Raw genomic sequence first — 18334 nt, 5'->3', positions numbered from 1 at the left:
ATATCTGGCTCAGTCTACAGCCATAGCTGCTATGTCCAGTAGCTTTATAACTTCATCATCCCTGCGACTGTTACTATTATTCTAATGTTTCAATAAGTGCCATCACTGATGTAACCAATGCTCCTATGTATATATAAAAGTTTACTCCATGTATATCCATTGTCCTTCATGTAACTATGTTCACTCATATTTTATGATTGTAGCTTTTGCTGGCATTGTTTACTTGCATTTATATCAATTTTATTAACTTTTTTTTATTAATTCTGTACTTAATTGTAGCTTTGTGTGGAGCTTTTCTCACCAGGCTTCCAGGGAAAAAGGACCTGTGTCCAGTTGGATTTTCCCAGTAAACAAATGTAAATAAATAAATAAATAAGAAAATCTATGGTAAATATGCATCTTGTACAGTACTTAATCTCACCTTTAAATGTGGTGTGGCATCTAGACCATCAGAATTAAAACAGCATGAATTATGCCTGCAAAACAATGTTCAGATAATGTAAAAATTATACGCCCATTAACAATCTAGGAGCAATTGCAGACAGCAATTTAAACTTTTAATAGTGTGCATATAACAAGGTCAGAGAGCCGTATTCTAGGAGACATCTAATTAAAGCAGCACATGTAGTCATTCTTAGGAGATCACTGTACCACGGAGTACACCCATTATTAAATGCAGTGCTGCTTTATACAAGTTTTGAACAAGCCCATAAAATACATTGAAAAGGTAAGATTTCTTATAAGAAAAATCATAGGGTTGGAAACACTGAACTATTCAGAAAAGATTCAAGAATATTTGTCATATTCTGTTTTTATATGTTACAATAAGGTAGCTCCTCCCTTCCCTATAAAGTAAATTATGCTTGAGATGTAGTGCTGAATATTTAACAATGGACAAGGAAAGGCATTACAAAAAGTCTAAATAGAAATAAAGTGACAAAAGCATTTCACAGTGCATTCCAAGATGGTGGAATATGCTTCCCTTTATAATCGCAAGTTATTTATTATCTTCCTTCAAAAATAATCTTGATACATGCATGCTAAGGAGGAAATATCAAAACCGGTTATGTCAATAATTCCTTTTATTTCTGATACCCACCAAGTAAAAGATTGACTATCAGATGTTCCCTCTAAGAATGATTAACTCACAAACTGTCAAAAGTTAACACAAATCACTATTAACTAACATAACAACTGAAAGACTAAATGCTGAACACATTGAAATGTTTCTTATACTCTTAGGAGGGCAAATTTAACTAGTCAGATACGTGCCTGCCCTGTGCTGAAAACTGGCTGTAATGTTCCCTCCAAAGGAGCAGACCTTGCAGGTCTATATCAGTCTCAGAAGCTCGAAATTTCAAAAGTTCAAGGCTCATATGGTCAACACCATATGAACAAACTTTTGAAAACTCAAACATTTCAACAGAGAACGTCGTAGGGAATATTTCCCTTTACTTTACTGTAGTGTGATCTTGGAGTTGGTATATTTAAGTAGCAGGGGCTGGGGGGTGCATGGCAGCTTGCCCCCCAGCTCAGAGCATCCAGGTAGTTTTTTTTTTTTTTTTGTTTTTATTTTTATTATATGTTCGATGTTTTAAAACTTCGCTCATATGGTGCCAATCATTTGAGTGTCAACGTTTTAAAACTTTGAGTATATAACATAGACTATCCTTGCACTCTAAGGACCACTTGTTAATTTTGCTGCTGTTCCTTCTCATGAACAATAGACATTGCCAGTCACTTAGCCTCCGTTTCTTCCTGATTTCTATATTTATTTAATTAATTTATATATTTTTTGAGATTTGTAAACCAGGTTAGTCCAACTGAGCCAGGGGCCCATTTTCAGTGGAGACTCGAGGAGAAAAGCTCCACAAGTATTACATATTTTACTGTAAAAATCAAACCAAAAAAAAAAAATAAAAGTAAAAAATTAAAACTGCCATGAAATATTTTAAGAAAATCAACAGTTAGAGAATATATTTACATACAGTAGGTTAAATAACAATTGGCAGGTCTAGAGAATATCACACATGAAGTACATACAAACAGATGTTTTTTCTTTTTTGTTTTGTTTTTTTAAAAATATATATGCTATGGAAATGATGGGAGAGGGAGGTATAAAGGTATATGAGACAAGTACAAGGAAGTAAAGAGCAGAATATGGAAAAGGAGTTAAAGTTGAGAAAAGAAGAGGCTAGATCAAGTGAGGGTTAGACAAGGGCAGAACCATGTACTCGTAAAATTTTAAGATCTTTTTTGAACAAGTGTTTTTGTTGAATGCTTCTTATGTTTTGAGAGAGTGAGTTCCAAGCATGTGCAACAGAGTATTTGTAGAGGGACTTTCCTATATGTTTATTGGGTTTATATATGTCAAGGAGGTGTTTGCTGGAAATATGAAGTTGAGGATGGAGGCTGTAGTAGGAGACTAGGTTGGAGATGGAAGGGCAGGAAGAGGGGTCATTCAGAATAGCGTGTGTAATGTGAAGTTGGGGTAGAAGTAGTTCTTTAGAGAATTCTGGCAATTGGAGTGATTTAAGAGAGTGACAGTGGTGGGATTTATAGGGGAGATTAGAGGCAAACCTGGCTATTTTGTGAAAAGGATGCTCTAATTTAGAGATAAGTGAAGTTTGAACATTAGTAAGGACAGAGACAGCATAGAGAAGACAGGGTAGAAGAAGGGGCTGAGCAAGGGAAGGTTTGGAAGAAGGTTATAGACATTTCTGGTTGCGATAGAAAAGTCTGAGTTTCTGGTGGGTCTTTTTATAAATTTTTGGATATGAGTATCGAATTTTAGTTCATCATCAATAATTACTCCAAGTAGTTTGTTATGGGGTTCAGGTTTGATGATGATGCTATTAAGAGAGGTGATAGAGAAAGAGGGTTTGTGATGGGTGAGTGTTTTAGGGAAGAAGAGAATAATTTGATGGGGTTTTTTTGGATTTAATATTAATTGGTTATCAGAGGTTTTGACAGAGATGAAAGTTTGTTGAGTGAGAGTTAGGAGTTCTGGGATTTTGTGGGTGGAGGTGATAAGGGTGGAGTCATAGGCATATTGTAGAAGTGTGGAGAGGTTAGTAGCAGAGTGAAGTTTGTTAGTGAATATGTTGAACTGAAGGGGGCCTAGAATCGATCCTTGGGGAACTCCAATATTTACAGGGAGGAATGGAGAGAGGACAGTTTGCCAGCGGATAGATTGTTGCCTGCAGGTGAGGTAGCAAGAGAATCAGTTGATGGAGGAGGAATAGAGATGTAGATTAGAAAGTTTAGTAAGTAGTTTAGAGTGAAAGACAGTATCAAAGGCCTTTGAAATATCAAGGAATAGACAGGAGACAAGCAAGCTATTGTCATGGGCTTCAGCTATTGTGTGAATAAAAGAGAGTAATGCAGTGTCTCTGCTATGGTGGGGTCTAAAGCTATGTTGGGTAAGAGTAAGGAGACTGTTGTCAAGAAGGTGTTTGATTAACTGAGCATGAATGCACTTTTCTAAAAATTTAGAAAGGGGGACAAGATAACAATGGGTCTAAAGTTAGAGGGATCAGTAGAGTCGCTGCCTTTGTGAAGAGGGATTTTATAAAAGGATTTCCAGATATCTGGGACAAAGGCCTCAGAGATGGAATGATTAAAAAGTATAGTGACAGGGTAGGTGATGGATTGTGCAGCTATTTTTAGGAAGTGAGAGGGTAGTTGGTCAGCAGAGGGGGGGGGGGCAAGGCTTAAGTTTATTTAGAAGAGATTTAACAGTGGTAATTGGGACTGGTTGGAAAGAAAATGTATTGGGAAGAGTTTTGCTAAGAGGTTATAGAGGGGTTGGGTGAGATGTACTATTTTGTGTGAGCTTTTTGATAGTTTCTGTGAAATAGTTGTTGAGGATAGTGGTAGTTTCAGTGTCAGTGTTGTGCGGAAAGGGGTGGGGCAGGTTGTTGATGGAGATCCAGAATTTGTTTTCATTTTTGTGAGGGCTGCGTTGGTTAGAGGAAAAATAAGCTCACATCTTTGATGACTATTTTTTGGTCCAGTTTCTGAATTCTTTGCATGTCTGTTGTAAGTGAGGGGACTTATTTTTAACGCAGGCTTTCCAGGTGCTATCTCTTTTGTGCATGATCAGTTGGGCTTGTTTTGTAAGCCAGGGGGCATAGTTTGATTTAATTCTGAATTTTTCAAGAAGGGGCAATAGAATCAAGAGTGCCAAGGAAAATCTTATTGAAGGACTTAGCAACCTCATTGAGAGGGAGGTGGTATAGGAAGGACCAATTGACGCCAGATAGTTTAGAGTTAAAAGTGTCTGAGTCAAAGTGGGTGAGATTCTGGCATATTCTGTAAGCATGATCTTTGGGAAACTGTTGGGTGACTCTATGAATAAAGGTTGGGGAGTGATCACTTAAAGAGTTTGGAAGTATGCCAGGGTTATGGTAATGGTTGCAAACTGAGGTAATAATCCGGTCAAGGATACGTCCAGAAGGGAATTTTTGCTAGTTCTAGTTGGGATAGAAATGTGTTGTTGAAATCCATGGAGGTTGAGACTATGGGTAGGGGATTAGGGGGACAGTTTAGACCAGACTATCTTAATATCTCTAAGTATGATGGCTTCATAGGGGGACATGTTGACTGAGCCAGGAGAGAAATTCTCTAGGATTGGAATATTATTGCCAGGGTGAATGTATATAGATACTATGGAATTTTTTTGTATGAGTTTAGGTGACAGTTAATGATAAGGATTTCTACAAGTGAGAAAGATGGAACAGAGATGGAGAGGGGATAGGTTTACTAGTTCAGAGTAGAAGATAGCCATCCCCCTCCTCGCTTATTGATTCTATCTGAGTGAAAGTTATTGTAGCCTGGAGGTAAGATTTCTGAGTTGAGGATGTGTGGTTTAACATAGGTTACCAATAGAGTTAGGATGTAGGGAGATGTATTAAAAATCCAAGAGTACAGTTCTGTTATTTTATTTACAATGCTTTGAATATTTAATGAGAAGAATTTTAGTGATTTATGTGGGGGGAGTGTTGTTAGGAGGGATAGGTGGTGGGAGAGGTTAGAGTTGAGGTATTGTGCAAGCAAGGGGTAGGAGTTACTGGGCTGGGGTGGATGTCCCCATCCAAGAGAAGTGTGTCAAAGAACATGAGACTATAGAAGCATAGGTTCAGAATATAATGATATCTAGGTTTCTGATTAGTGGGGAGACATGAGCTAGAAAAAGTGGTAATTTTGAAGAAGATAGATAGTGAGGTGGGGAAGGGTTATGTTAAGACTACATATGGGTGACAGATATAGTGGGTGTTGAGAGTATGAAGGAGGGTGGGAGAGGGGCTGAAGGCAAAGTGAAGTATGGTAGGAGGTTGTTAGTGAGAGTGAGAAGAGAAAGGAGATGTAGAGCTAGAGGAGACAAATTGTAGGAAATATTGTAGAGAGAGGGAATGAGTAGTAGATATGACTAATAAGTAATGGTATAAGGTATGAGAGTGGGAGGGGATGGGTCAAAATGAGATAGGAGTATGTGGTATGGAATGGATGGGACTAGGAAGGGCACAGGGTAGGTAATGAGGCTATAGGGGAGGAGAGTGTTGAAGGAGTGGTTGTCAAGGTTAAAATGTGTTAATTAATTATAACGGGTGATTGGGTGGAGGATAAAGTAGAGAGTATAACTGTAATGAAAGTAGGGGTGATTGGAAATGGGGGTAGGATAGGGGAGCGGAGTGAGCTTGAGCATAGTGAGGCCGAATAGAGTGGGTTAGCCCAGCTGAAAGAGGTGAGTGAATCAAGAAAAAAACAATCAGGTAGGCTGAAATTATGGTTGTTTGCAGGTAAGTTATATGATGCCTTACTGGTATCACAGATGTTGGGGGAGAATATATATGTTATAAACAACAGACACTTTTAGTACTGAGCTTATATTAGGTTCCTTTTGCATGAAATAATAGCTTTTACTAAACTGAGATATGTTAGGAGTGCCGAGGGGTATCTTACGGGAGAATTATGTTAGGAGAAAAAGAGAATGGGGGAGGCTATGAACCAGGACTTGGAGAAAGCTGTGAGATGATAAAAACAATCAACCAGATATCCAGGTCAGTACCTAAAGGCGTCTGTTTATCTATGTGAACTCAGAAGCAGATTTAGTAGAGCATCAGGTAGGTAGAATACAAAATAAATGCAAAGTTTTGGGAAACTGTATATATTTGTTACAATAAATAGGGGAATACAATATAAGAATATAAAATAAATGTAATATACAAGATAAATAAAATATAAGAATATAAAATAAAAGCAAAGCTTTGCAAAAGTGTATATATTTGTTATAATAAACAGGAGGAAGGGGGCATCCAGTAGTGTGCACAGCAGAAGAAACAGTAGGAGTATCACAGAGAGATTATAATAGGCCTACACTGCTCACAGTCTGTTGATAAAAGTAGGACTTGCAGTAGCTTTTATTAGTTTGTACAGGGTTCCACTCTCCATGTTCTTGATGAAGGCAGTTGCTTCAGGTTTTTTTTTTATTTTTCTTTTGTTGGAATTTTGAATGTGGTTAAGGGAAGTCTGTTGATAAAAGTAGGACTTGCAGTAGCTTTTATTGGTTTGTACGGGGTTCTGCTCTCCATGTTCTTGTATGCAGGCAGTTGCTTCAGGTTTTTTTTTACTTTTCTTTTGTTGGAATTTTGAATGTGGTTAAGGGAAGTCTGTTGATAAAAGTAGGACTTGTAGTAGGTTTAACTGGTTTGTACAGGGTTCCACTCTCCATGTTCTTGTATGCAGGCAGTTGCTTCAGGTTTTTTTTATTTTTCGTTTGTTGGAATTTTGAATGTGGTTAAGGGAAGTCTGTTGATAAAAGTAGGACTTGCAGTAGCTTTTATTGGTTTGTACGGGATTCTGCTCTCCATTGTTCTTGTATGCAGGCAGTTGCTTCAGGTTTTTTTATTTTTGTTTTTGTTGGAATTTTGAATGTGGTTAAGGGAAGTCTGGTGATAAAAGTAGGACTTGCAGTAGCTTTTACTGGTTTCATTAGACGGTATTCATTAAATGAAAGAAAGCCTGGTCTACATTGTGTCTCCTTTTTATTTTTTTGTTATTGACTATAAACTGGTTGCTCTCTGTAATAACTGACCTGATGGTGGGGAGCTGTCTCTAATAATTGAAGCCTGCTACCCTGCCCCCAATTTCCACCCTTCACCTCTCACTCTACAATTATATTTCCTACATACTTATTTCACCTGTGACACCCATTCCATAACTGTCCCCAAACAAACTTACCATTTTCATACAAAAATTTCTGAAAGTACATACCTATATCCCAAACTTCATCTAACATTTAGCATCATTCACAACAACCTTTCTTTTTCTCATACTGGTTTGCACTATATCCATTCATGCCCAGACCCTTCCCTAATAGTACATATTAAATAGTTTACATTTTTAACTTCTGCTTTCCCCAAATAAACCCTCATTACTTCCTATCTTAACTCCTCATTCTTTACCAGTTCAAACCACTCACATTTCAAAAACATAACAGAAGATACCAGGACAATCTTACTGTCTTCCTTCACAGGTAACACTTCCTTCCTATCTACTTTCTACCAGCTTTCAGACTCCACCACCACTACATGTCCTACAACCCTGCAACTTCTTTTTTCCTGCTTGATTCCTACTTTTCCACTACCTGCCATCAATAAAATATATATCCCTTCACTTAGTCATGCTACTCTGCAAGTTATCCTCTATTCTTTTCCTCTTAGTGAGCCTTCTCTCATCCTACCATGACTCAATAATAGCTCTCAACATTTATCCAAATCTGTCTCAACCACCTATACATATTTTCTCCCTTAACTCGCCATACTTCATACCAAACCTATTTAATGATGTCCCTCACCTTTACTCCAAATATTGACTGAATAACTAAATTAATTTTAACTGAAATCAAAATAAAATTAAGTAGAAAATACTTTCCAAAAGCACAAGTCAGTAGTAGTCTGATATATTAAAATCTTATTACCAGAAGACATCCTACTAGAGGAAGACATTCACCCTAATCCTGGCTCTACCTATCATAACTAACATAAAGACAACTTTCACACACTGCTCTAACCCCAAAATGATCAACCCCCAATCCCAGTAATCTAACATTTGCCACCATACATATTAGAAGCATAAGAAATAAAACTACTGAACTACATTCCTGGATTACCGAACACAAGTCTGATATTCTCGCTATAACTGAAAATTTGCTTACACCTAGCATAATTAACTCCATATCATACCCCCTGGCTATAATGTCAACCATAACAACCATATAAGGAGGAAAGAAGGTGGTGGTATTGCTTTAAAATTGCCAAACAACTACCAGATTTTCCCAAACCAATAGAAAAATTCAATTCAGTAGAGCTTATTTTTACTTTCCTGACAATAATCAAATATAAACAAATATGTATGTCTGTCCTTTACATCCCTATTGGTGATAATACAGCTTCACTGGAAGATAAACCTTTCTATATCCATAACAATTCCACAAGAAAAAGTACTACTAGGTGATGTCAGTATCAATTGGTTGGATGTAACCTCTAACTCTTCTACATCTAGCATGAGCTTATATGGTTTCACACAACTAATTAATAGCACCACAAATTATAGCAAGACAACAAATTCCTTGTTAGACTGGATCCTAATATCAGACCCAAGTAAATTCTCTACCACAGGTACAATATCAGACTCTGTCAGTGACCATCTTCACCCTATGCAACCAGACATTACAAAAATCCACCTAAATAGCATGTTTATAAAACAACATGCAACTTGTCCAAGTTTAACACAGAAATATACGTTACTACCCTCTCACCTATTAACTGCAACATCCTAAAAGTCCTCTCCTAGGATGATACTGTAAATGTGGTTAATTCAACTTTCCTAAATATCCTACATAGTATTGCAATTTCTAGAAGGAAGAGGCTAAAAATAAATAATGCAACCTGGCTGTCCAAAAAGAGTAGAATGCTAATGCAGGACAGAGAAAAAGCATGGAAAGAATGGCAAAAATTTAAAAAAAAAAAACACAAAAATCTAAAGAAAATTCAGAATGTTCCACAGCCATACTAAAACATGAATGAAACAAAAAATATACTATAACAGCGTTCAAACCAATAGTAAAAACAACTCTATAACATCTGGTGAGCCATTAAAAAATCTTAAATTCTGTCCAAATAAATTAACCCTAATCCCTCTCCGAATAATCCACCACTCAAAACCGCAATGCAATTCAACTCTTATTTCATAAATAGTATAACATTCCTAACCAAGGATTCCACAACATCCAGTCTCACTTTTGGCCAACAGCCAGATGTTACATCATCTACTTTCATGTTCAAACCTGTGGGTGTGTCCTCTGGAAAAGTACTCTTAAACCAACTCAAACCGTGCTCTAGTTCAGCTGTTAACCTCTCAAGTGAGTACTTTAAAATAGCAGCAGATAGCATTGCCTGTCCTGTTGCAATCCTTATCAAAAGGTTAATCCACGAGTCCCTAGTTCTTTCTGTCTGGAAGAAAAACATGGATCTGCTTCAAAAGATCAAGTTAACAGAAAGTCAAACTTCATACGGTTGAGACCATATCACTGACTATTCAAAAAGTCAAATGACACAAGACAATACAAATATTTTTTTTTGCAGGGGAGGGGGGCAAGCCTCCCTGCACCTTCCCAAACCACCTGCATATTATATATATATCAACCCTGAGAATGCACTACAGTGGGGAAAAGGTTAAATTCCCGAACTTCACTGTACTGCAATCTCCATACTAAAGCTTTGTCATTTCGGAAAGTTGATCGTATGGTCTCAACATATATGAATTTCAACTTTCTTTTGCGGTGATCTTCTGAAGGGGACCTGAAAACATACATTATCCAGATACACAAAGGAGGAAATTCAACAAACATTACTAACTTTTGACCTATAGCAATCATATCCTTTATTTCCAAAACACTTGAAACATTTATTCAGAAACAATTGCTAAACTGTCTCCTTCAGGAAGAACTCCTATCCCCCACACAAAGTAGCTTTTGTCCCTCCCAAAATACTGACACTGCATTCCTAACTTTTATAGATAGTGTCAGTAAAGTTAAGTGATAATGGTAAATTATAAAATACCACCAAGACCACCGTTCCAAGAAGTAAGCGAATTTAATGATACACTTTGCGCCTTGGCTTACACAGCCTTCCAAGAGTAAAAACACTACAAAATATTGTATGCAGCTTGGCCCGCAAGTGAATTTTTTGGATATAAGCTTAGATGGATTTACTACTAGTCTCCATAGGAAAATTGAACACATAAATATATTTTTATATGGGAATAGTTGTCACCCCAAACATTTGGTCAAGATACTGCCCTATAATGAATTCTTATGAATTCATAGGCTATGTAGCCTTGATATAAGCTTTGATTTAGAGATAGCTGAAGCAGAAACAATGTTTTTTAGAAGAGGTTATGATGTCCAGCTGGTCAGGGAAGCTAAACAAAAAATTATAGACATAAGGTATTCTGTTAATTCTTAGGGAGATTCTCATTATGTCCGTGCTAGTGGAAAATGTTTGTATTGGTGGACATCTATCAATGCAGCTGTGCACAATGGGGAGCAGAAGAAAGTTTTCTAAGTGAAAACTTATAATGTTATAACTGAGGAAATAGTTAAAACAACATGTAGTTTGTGGCCTATGCTCTTAAGGGATACAATTTTGAACTCTGTACTACCTGATTTTGTGAGTATTGCATATAAAAGAGCTAGGAATGTGTCTGACATTCTGGTACATAACCAATTTTGTTTACCAGATGTTAAAGTCAGTCAGAGCTTAAGCTATAAAAAGGCACTGTTCCATGTGATGGTTGTTCATAGGTTCATAGGTAGGTACTAGGCTATCGGCCCAAGGGCCTATGCAAGCCTAGCCAACAAGGTTCCCTGGCTTATGCCACCCAAGAAAGTTATTTTCCTGTACCACTGTCATGCAGAGACACAGAAGTGATCCTTGGGGTGTATTTCATATTTCCCATCCACTCATCAAGATTTTTCTTGAAGAGTGCTAATGAAGAACTTTGCTTGACATAGATGGGTAGCCTGTTCCAGAGTATGGGAAGTCTCTGGGATAGGAATCTATCCCTCCAGCATGTTCTGTTTATTGTGGTGACAAGATTTAGGTCCCTAGAGCGTGTAGCTCGGAGGGATTGGGATTTCTTTAGGTGTAGCATGTCCAACAGCTCTGGGTTTGACATAGCTTTATATGTTAGGCAGAGATCACCTCTGAGTAGGCAATATGCTACGGAGTAAAGCTGGAGTTTTTTGAGGCGGTCAGTGTAGCATTTGTTTGAGTCCAGCAATCCTCTTTGTGAGGTACTTCTGTGGCCTTTCCAGCTGCTGTAGATGTCTTGTGAGGTACATTCTAAAAGGGGCATTGTACTCTATAGTGGGTCTAATGAGTGTCGAGTAGAGGGGAACAATGACTTCTTTTTTCCTGGATGAGAACCCCTTTATGATGAGGTGTGCCATGTAGAAGGACTTCCTGACTACTGTGGTGATGTGACTATCAAAAGAGAGACTACTGTCCACCTGAGTCCCAAGGTCTCTTATCACACATTCAGTGTTAAGTAGATTGCTGCCTATGTGGTAGTTCATGCGTACAGAGTTTTTACCAAAGGGGATGATACTGCACTTTTTGGCATTGAGCTTGAGGCCATGGCTCTGACACCAGGCATCTGTCTTAGAGAGGCCCTTCTGTAAGATGTTCACATCATTTGGGGACTTGACTATGGCTCCTAGTTTGCAGTCATCTGCGAACTTTATTAGGCAGAGGCCTTCTGGGTTAGCCTGTACTTCAGAGAAGTAGATACCATCTGTCAATATGTAGTAAGCTCTTTTCCCTATATTAATGGCATCAAGTTTACAGCTAGGCATGAATACAGTTGTAATACAAAAGGATTAGTGTATGTGTTGAGATGTGACTATAAGAAGTTTTACATAAGGGAAACTTACAGGAGTTTTAGGGTCCAGTTGCAGGAACATATTAGGGACATAAAAAATAAAAAATTAGAGAGTCCCCTTGGGAGTCATTTTTTGACAGCATGCAACTCTAGCCCTGATTTTTTTAAGGGATGTTTCTTGAAAAAATTGCAAGTTGGCATAGGTGAATGTGTGTCTTTAAAAACAAACTCTTAAAAAAAGAAACTCTGCTGATTTTAAAGAAAGGTACTTTGGGGACTCAGGGACTCAACAAAGACTGTAATTGGAAGTATGTGATTTGAATTGTATGCTTAATTGATTAATTGTTTTGTGCAATATGCTGTATATAAACAAACAGTATTTTATAGTGTTTTTACTCTTAGAAGGCTGTGTAAGCTGAGCCGCTAAGTGCTTCATTAAATTCACTTGCTTCTTGCATCGGTGGTCTTGGTGGTATTTTATTATTTTATTATTTTATTAATTTTTGTTTTTTTAAGTTGTATTTGATAATGGTAAATTATTCGCCTTATTTCTAGACTCGTCTAAAGCCTTCAACACAATTTGTCACAGCAACTTTTTATTTATTTTCTTTATTTATTTCACATTTGTTGACCGAGTTTGTCCGTCTGAGCTGATAGCCCTTTTTCAGTGGAGGCCTGGGGAGAAAAGCTCCACTTTGCATAATATAATAGTAGAAAAGGTAATACAGTAATAATTGAAAAGGTAATACATCAATAACTTGGAGAAAAGCTCCAGGTAACATTTGTTAGCAACATATTAATAATGTTCAAATTAGACATTAATTGAGTACAGACCAGTTTAAATGAATTTATATTTACTAAAAGTATTAAGCACAGACAGGTTAAGATGCAGACTAGACAGTTCGGGTTTACTTGGGTTCATATATAGTGAACTAATTATAAGACTTTGGTTCAGAGATGGGATTGTGGAGGAAATGTAGCATAGCTAGGAAGTATTGAATGAAGGAGTTAGTCTAGAGATAGTTGATTGGGGTGATAAGAGAGTAGATGTGTGTTGAGGTTGAGAAAGGAAAAGTGACATTTTCTAGATAGGGGAGAAGTTCTGTAGAGGTTTAAGATAGGCAAGTGTGCTGCATTAGGAGAAATGGGAAGGAAAAAATAGGTAGGGGAGGCCGAGTACTTGAGAATAACTTAAGAAGACTGTGTACAATTGCAGGACCATTGACTGTTCATGTACTCTTTTAAGGCTGATTTGACTTCTACTTCAAATATCTTCACTAGGTCTATCTTAATCCACCTTTCCATGGTCAAAAAGTATCAATCAGTAAAATGGCATTCAGTCCATCTCTCCATACCTCCCAGTCACCACTGGTGTACCACAAGGTTCTATCCTTGGTCTCCTCTTCTTCAACATTCTTACTAACATCCTCCACACATCCACACATCAGACCTCCCTGATATAATATGCAGATGACTCCACACACTCATATGCACATCTGACAACCTGGCACATCTTAAAAAATACAGAGGAAGCTTTAACAGCCACTGAAACTCACAGAAACGTTGCTTTGTAGCTCATAACTCATGCTTAAACCAAGATTCTTCTCCCATAGCAAAAAAATAAAAATAAAAAAAAATAGTAAATAAATAAAACCTTCTTTCTTAATAACGCAACCATTGAAGTCATTTCTCACCACAAAGTGTTAAGGATGATAATGGATTATAGTCATAAACCTGACCTGCATATACAAAATTGCATAAAAGGCTCACCAAAAAGTATACATGCTTTACAGAGCCCAAAACTTCCGCACCAACACAAATAATGCTACACTTGGCATGTATTACCTCCTTTTCTGATTACTTTATATTGCTCCCATCCTTAGTGACCTCCAGAAATCACAAAAATCAAAACTTGAACAAGGCTATAATAAAGTGGCTAAATTTGCAGCAAACAACCTTTACATAACCTATCACTTTATAGCACTAAAAAGCCTAAATTGATTAGAACCACCCCATCAACTAACATATGCGCAGCTTTTTACCACCTATAAAATTATCCAGCATCCATCTGCTTGTCCAGCGCTAAATACAATTCTACACAACTATGTTTCTAATTGGCCATTATAATCCATTGATTAAAAACTCCACTCTGTCCACAAACCTATCACATCTAATTGGAATGGTCTGTACTCCTACCATGTTACTGAGGTCTGGAAGTCTTTACCTACATCCATCAGGTCAATGCCATCCTAGCCAAAATCTGTCTCTGTTATTGCTCGTCATCAGGTTAAACGGTATCCCTATATATGAACAAGTACCTATTTGTACCATCCACTTCCATACTCTCCCTTATTCACTCAATTCCATATATCAAGTCATTGACTCTCTTTCTAAACATGCCTAACCCTGTTTTTCTCTCACTTCATATTGCAATTCCTGTTTGTATTATACTAACTTACTTTTAATTTCTATGTACATTGGTTAAAAATTTTCTAAATATTAAAACATTTTATACATGTTATATCTATTCTTAATCGATGTTTTCACAATATGTCTCATTTTATATAATTATTTAAACTGTAAATGTTCTTGTATTATTTTTGAAGATAGACAAATTATTGTTCTTAATTTTTTTAAATACTTTGGAGCTTTTCTTCCCGAACCACCACTGAAAATGGCCCCCTACCCACTTAGACTTTCTCAGTATTATCAAATGTCAATAAATAAATAAATAAATAAATGTCCCCAAATTCCCATTAGTTGCACAACTGCAGAGAAAGAGGAGGCAACATACTAAAAACATGGACTGTAATCTTGGAGCCTAATTTACACAACAGTAAACAGCATTAGGGAAATATGACATCAGGAAATTAAGGCAAAGTGAAACAACCACTGAACAGCTATATAGAAATCCTACCAAACATAAGAATTAATGGGTCACAATGGCAAAGAGAGTGTCTTGGTCTCTTAAAGTTGTCAACCTCTTGCACTTCCCCTCAAGCCACTGCCACCCAGAGTCATTTTATGACCTTAACATTTATGATTTAAACAGGATTCTGTTGCTTTGATGGCTACAGATTTAATATTAGTAAATCTTATCTTTGTAATCCTCCTGTAAAAGAGACACAAAATAAGATACACCTATAATGTACATTTTTTTTTGTCTGACACTTGGAAGAAAAAAGATACTGTCTGCTGCTAAAATATTATTTTATTTTGGTAATTATGAAAGGAACTTCAGCACAGACAGAAAGTATTATCAAGCAACTGGTTCTGGGCAGAGAAACCATAATGGTATTCATAATTGAGATTTACAGTAGAAACTTGTCAGAAAATTTGCTGAAAATTTAAGTCCATTGCAAAAATGCGAATGACATGGATATTGATTCCAATTTTTTTTTTATAGATAACGAAGTCCATAATCTACTCTGTCCCCCTTCTCCACATGAGGTGATTTCACCAGCTAAAGTGTTTGCCTTAGCGCAACTGTCAGCAGTGAGAAGATATCCCACTGTGGCTTGTCTGTCAAATGATTCCAGTGTCCTAGAGTTCTTTACTGCTGACTTAATCTCTTTATCCTAGTCAATGATTTACATTTGATCTTTATACAGAATAAGTAGACATTTCCTGAATATCCAAATACGTATCACACAGTATCATTATAACTGATAGTATAACATTTAGGAAAACGAAAACTGAGGAAGAAGACAGGAAGCAGGACAGAATATGTCTCTTTTGCAGTTTGAATCGAACTTCAATATAAGTTATCATCTCTGGTTTTAAAAAAAACTGTTCCCAAACAGTCATACAGCATTTGAAAAAAAAAATCACATTAGTCATTATGCATTCCTGATGCTCATATTAAGCAGAACCTCCCCAGCCCTGCAAAACGGCATGGGTCATTTTTTAGTACTGATCAGCTGGCTTGATATGAAGATGTTTATGCTTAACTAACATTCTCTGTAAAAGAGACGAAGCACACCAGTCCAGTATAAGTGGATAAGGAAACAATTACCAGATAAGATATTTTTATTTCTGTTATTACTTCTCGGTGTCACACTGTTAGCTCCATCCTGCAGCTTTTACTATCAGAACATAGTGACAGTATATGTGGTACTGTCAGACCCCTCATGGGTTCATTTATTATTGTTTGATAATTTGTTAAACCTCAAAACACTAAAATGTCTATTGTTAGTCTCAAAGTATGATTTTCTAACAAAAGTTTAATAGTTTTCTCAGTAGATGGGGGTGGTCATTTAAGGTTATAAGTGTCAGTGGCTCAACAACTAAAATCACCTTTTTTGCTAGAAATCAAAAATATATATGTTCTCTTCCTACATCAAATAATTGGATTCATTTTCTAAGACTTACAATGCAGTGTATGATAATGAGGATACTGCACTCATGAATGTGCTGTGCTTTGGATCAGAGGCTAAAAGAGCTACCATCTGCCTGAGGTGTTGATGGTAGCTCAAGTGGATTCAGCTCATGTGGATGTAAAAGATTCTGTGGTACTTACTGAAAAGAGTAAGGGAAGTTCCCTATTACCCCAATCAAATTTCCCCTAATTAATATGAATATCTCCTTAGTTCTCACCTGAAAAGAGGTCACTGGTTCAGTGAGACTAACCTGGTGAACAGACGATAAGGTGGTGAGGCTCAGATCAATTCATTTAACTCAACCTTTTATTTGTTCAAATTAAGAGGAACATTAGAGCTCTAGGAGGATTACAAAGCAACTAGATTAAAATATTAACTCTGCTGGGTATGTCAAGCTTTAAATAGAATGTAAACAGTTTTAAATAGAACACACTACATTAGCATTTACAACCTTTCTGTATGAAAGCTGAATTTACAACTTGAGCATTTTGATGGTAATACAGGAAAATACGAAAGAAAACAGATAATTTTATATGTAAAAAGGTTTGTTTACTTTTGGCATGTTTGAGAATATGAGGTGTGTGTGAAATTGAGCATAAGTGTGAATGTATATGACTATGAGAAGCTGAGAATGTGCTTGTGAATATATATACAACTCTCTATGCAGTTTGTACTGAAAATGTGGCACTGCATATATTAACTAGTATAAAATGTACCTTAATTCTTTGCCGTAAGCATTCTCCAAGATACCTTGACGTCACAAAAATAGTATTGAAAACACCATGGCAAAACTGCTTCTGTTCTTTATAACTTCTAGACAGCTGTGTAGCATTGCTGTTTTCCAGACATCTTCGCATTAAGCCCTGCTGCCTCATTTGCACTCTTTAAAACCAGCAATAAACTTTTAACTTTTTTTATCAGAACCAGACATATAAACTCATTTTTCCTTTGCTGATTTTGATTTATTTGGTTACCCTACATTTATAGAACAAATAAGGAACTGATATTCTTGTAATACTGTAAAGACAGAATGCAATTATACTTCAATAATTCTGTGAGATGAAAGAGAGGAGAACTAAATAGTATGAAAGATATTTTTTCACCAGGCAAGAAAGCCTTATTTGTTATTACATGACTTAATACTTGCTCTGTCTGTGCCTATGAATTGAGAGCTGTACTAATGAGTCTGAAATGGCAGAACACCAAGGAATCAAAACACCAAAAAATAATGCCCAGAATACAGAAGGGGAAAACTAATGAACATTTTTTGCAGCCTATGCATGGAATTTAACTCCTGTTCTTAATAACATCATAGATACAGGCAGAGAACACAAGCTTACCTCCCAACTGTGCAGATTTTTTTCAGAATATCCAGATTTTTGCCTCATATTTTTGGTCCGTTTTTCGTAGAATTGTGGTTTTCTGGCAAATTAGTGGCACATCATTAAAGGCTAACCTTAGAAAATAATGCCATACATTTTAGTTTCAAACTTCATACCCCTTAGAAAATTCATGCTAATTAAAAAAACTGTTACTCTATCAACTTTTTAAGTTTGTAAGAGCATTAATTAAAAAATTTCCTTATTTTTGGGCCTTTGGCACACTTTTATGTATGGCTTTGTCCAGATTTCTTGCAATAAGTATTTGAGCACTATAAAGACAAGCAGTTGAAAGCTTGCTGTTTCCATGCATATGTCATACTCCTTCCTTTTATTGAATTAGCCTATACATAATATATACATATATATCTATATATCTATCTAGCTATCTATATATATATATATATATATATATATATATATATATATATATATTATGTATGTATATGTGTATAGAGCTAGAGAGAGAGATTTGTAAACCTCAGTGTCTGCTCAATAGAATGTCCCTGATGCGATTATGTTAACACAACTGTCAGTGTCGAGATTTGTAAGAGCATTAATTAAAAAATATCCCTATTTTTGGGCCTTTGGCACACTTTTATGTATGGCTTTGTCAAGATTTCTTGCAAT

The sequence above is a fragment of the Protopterus annectens genome, chromosome 4.part0 (genome assembly GCF_019279795.1).
Source record: "Protopterus annectens isolate FY-2018-M chromosome 4.part0, PAN1.0, whole genome shotgun sequence".
Classification (NCBI taxonomy): Eukaryota; Metazoa; Chordata; order Ceratodontiformes; family Protopteridae; genus Protopterus; species Protopterus annectens.
This window is presented reverse-complemented; position numbering follows the sequence as displayed.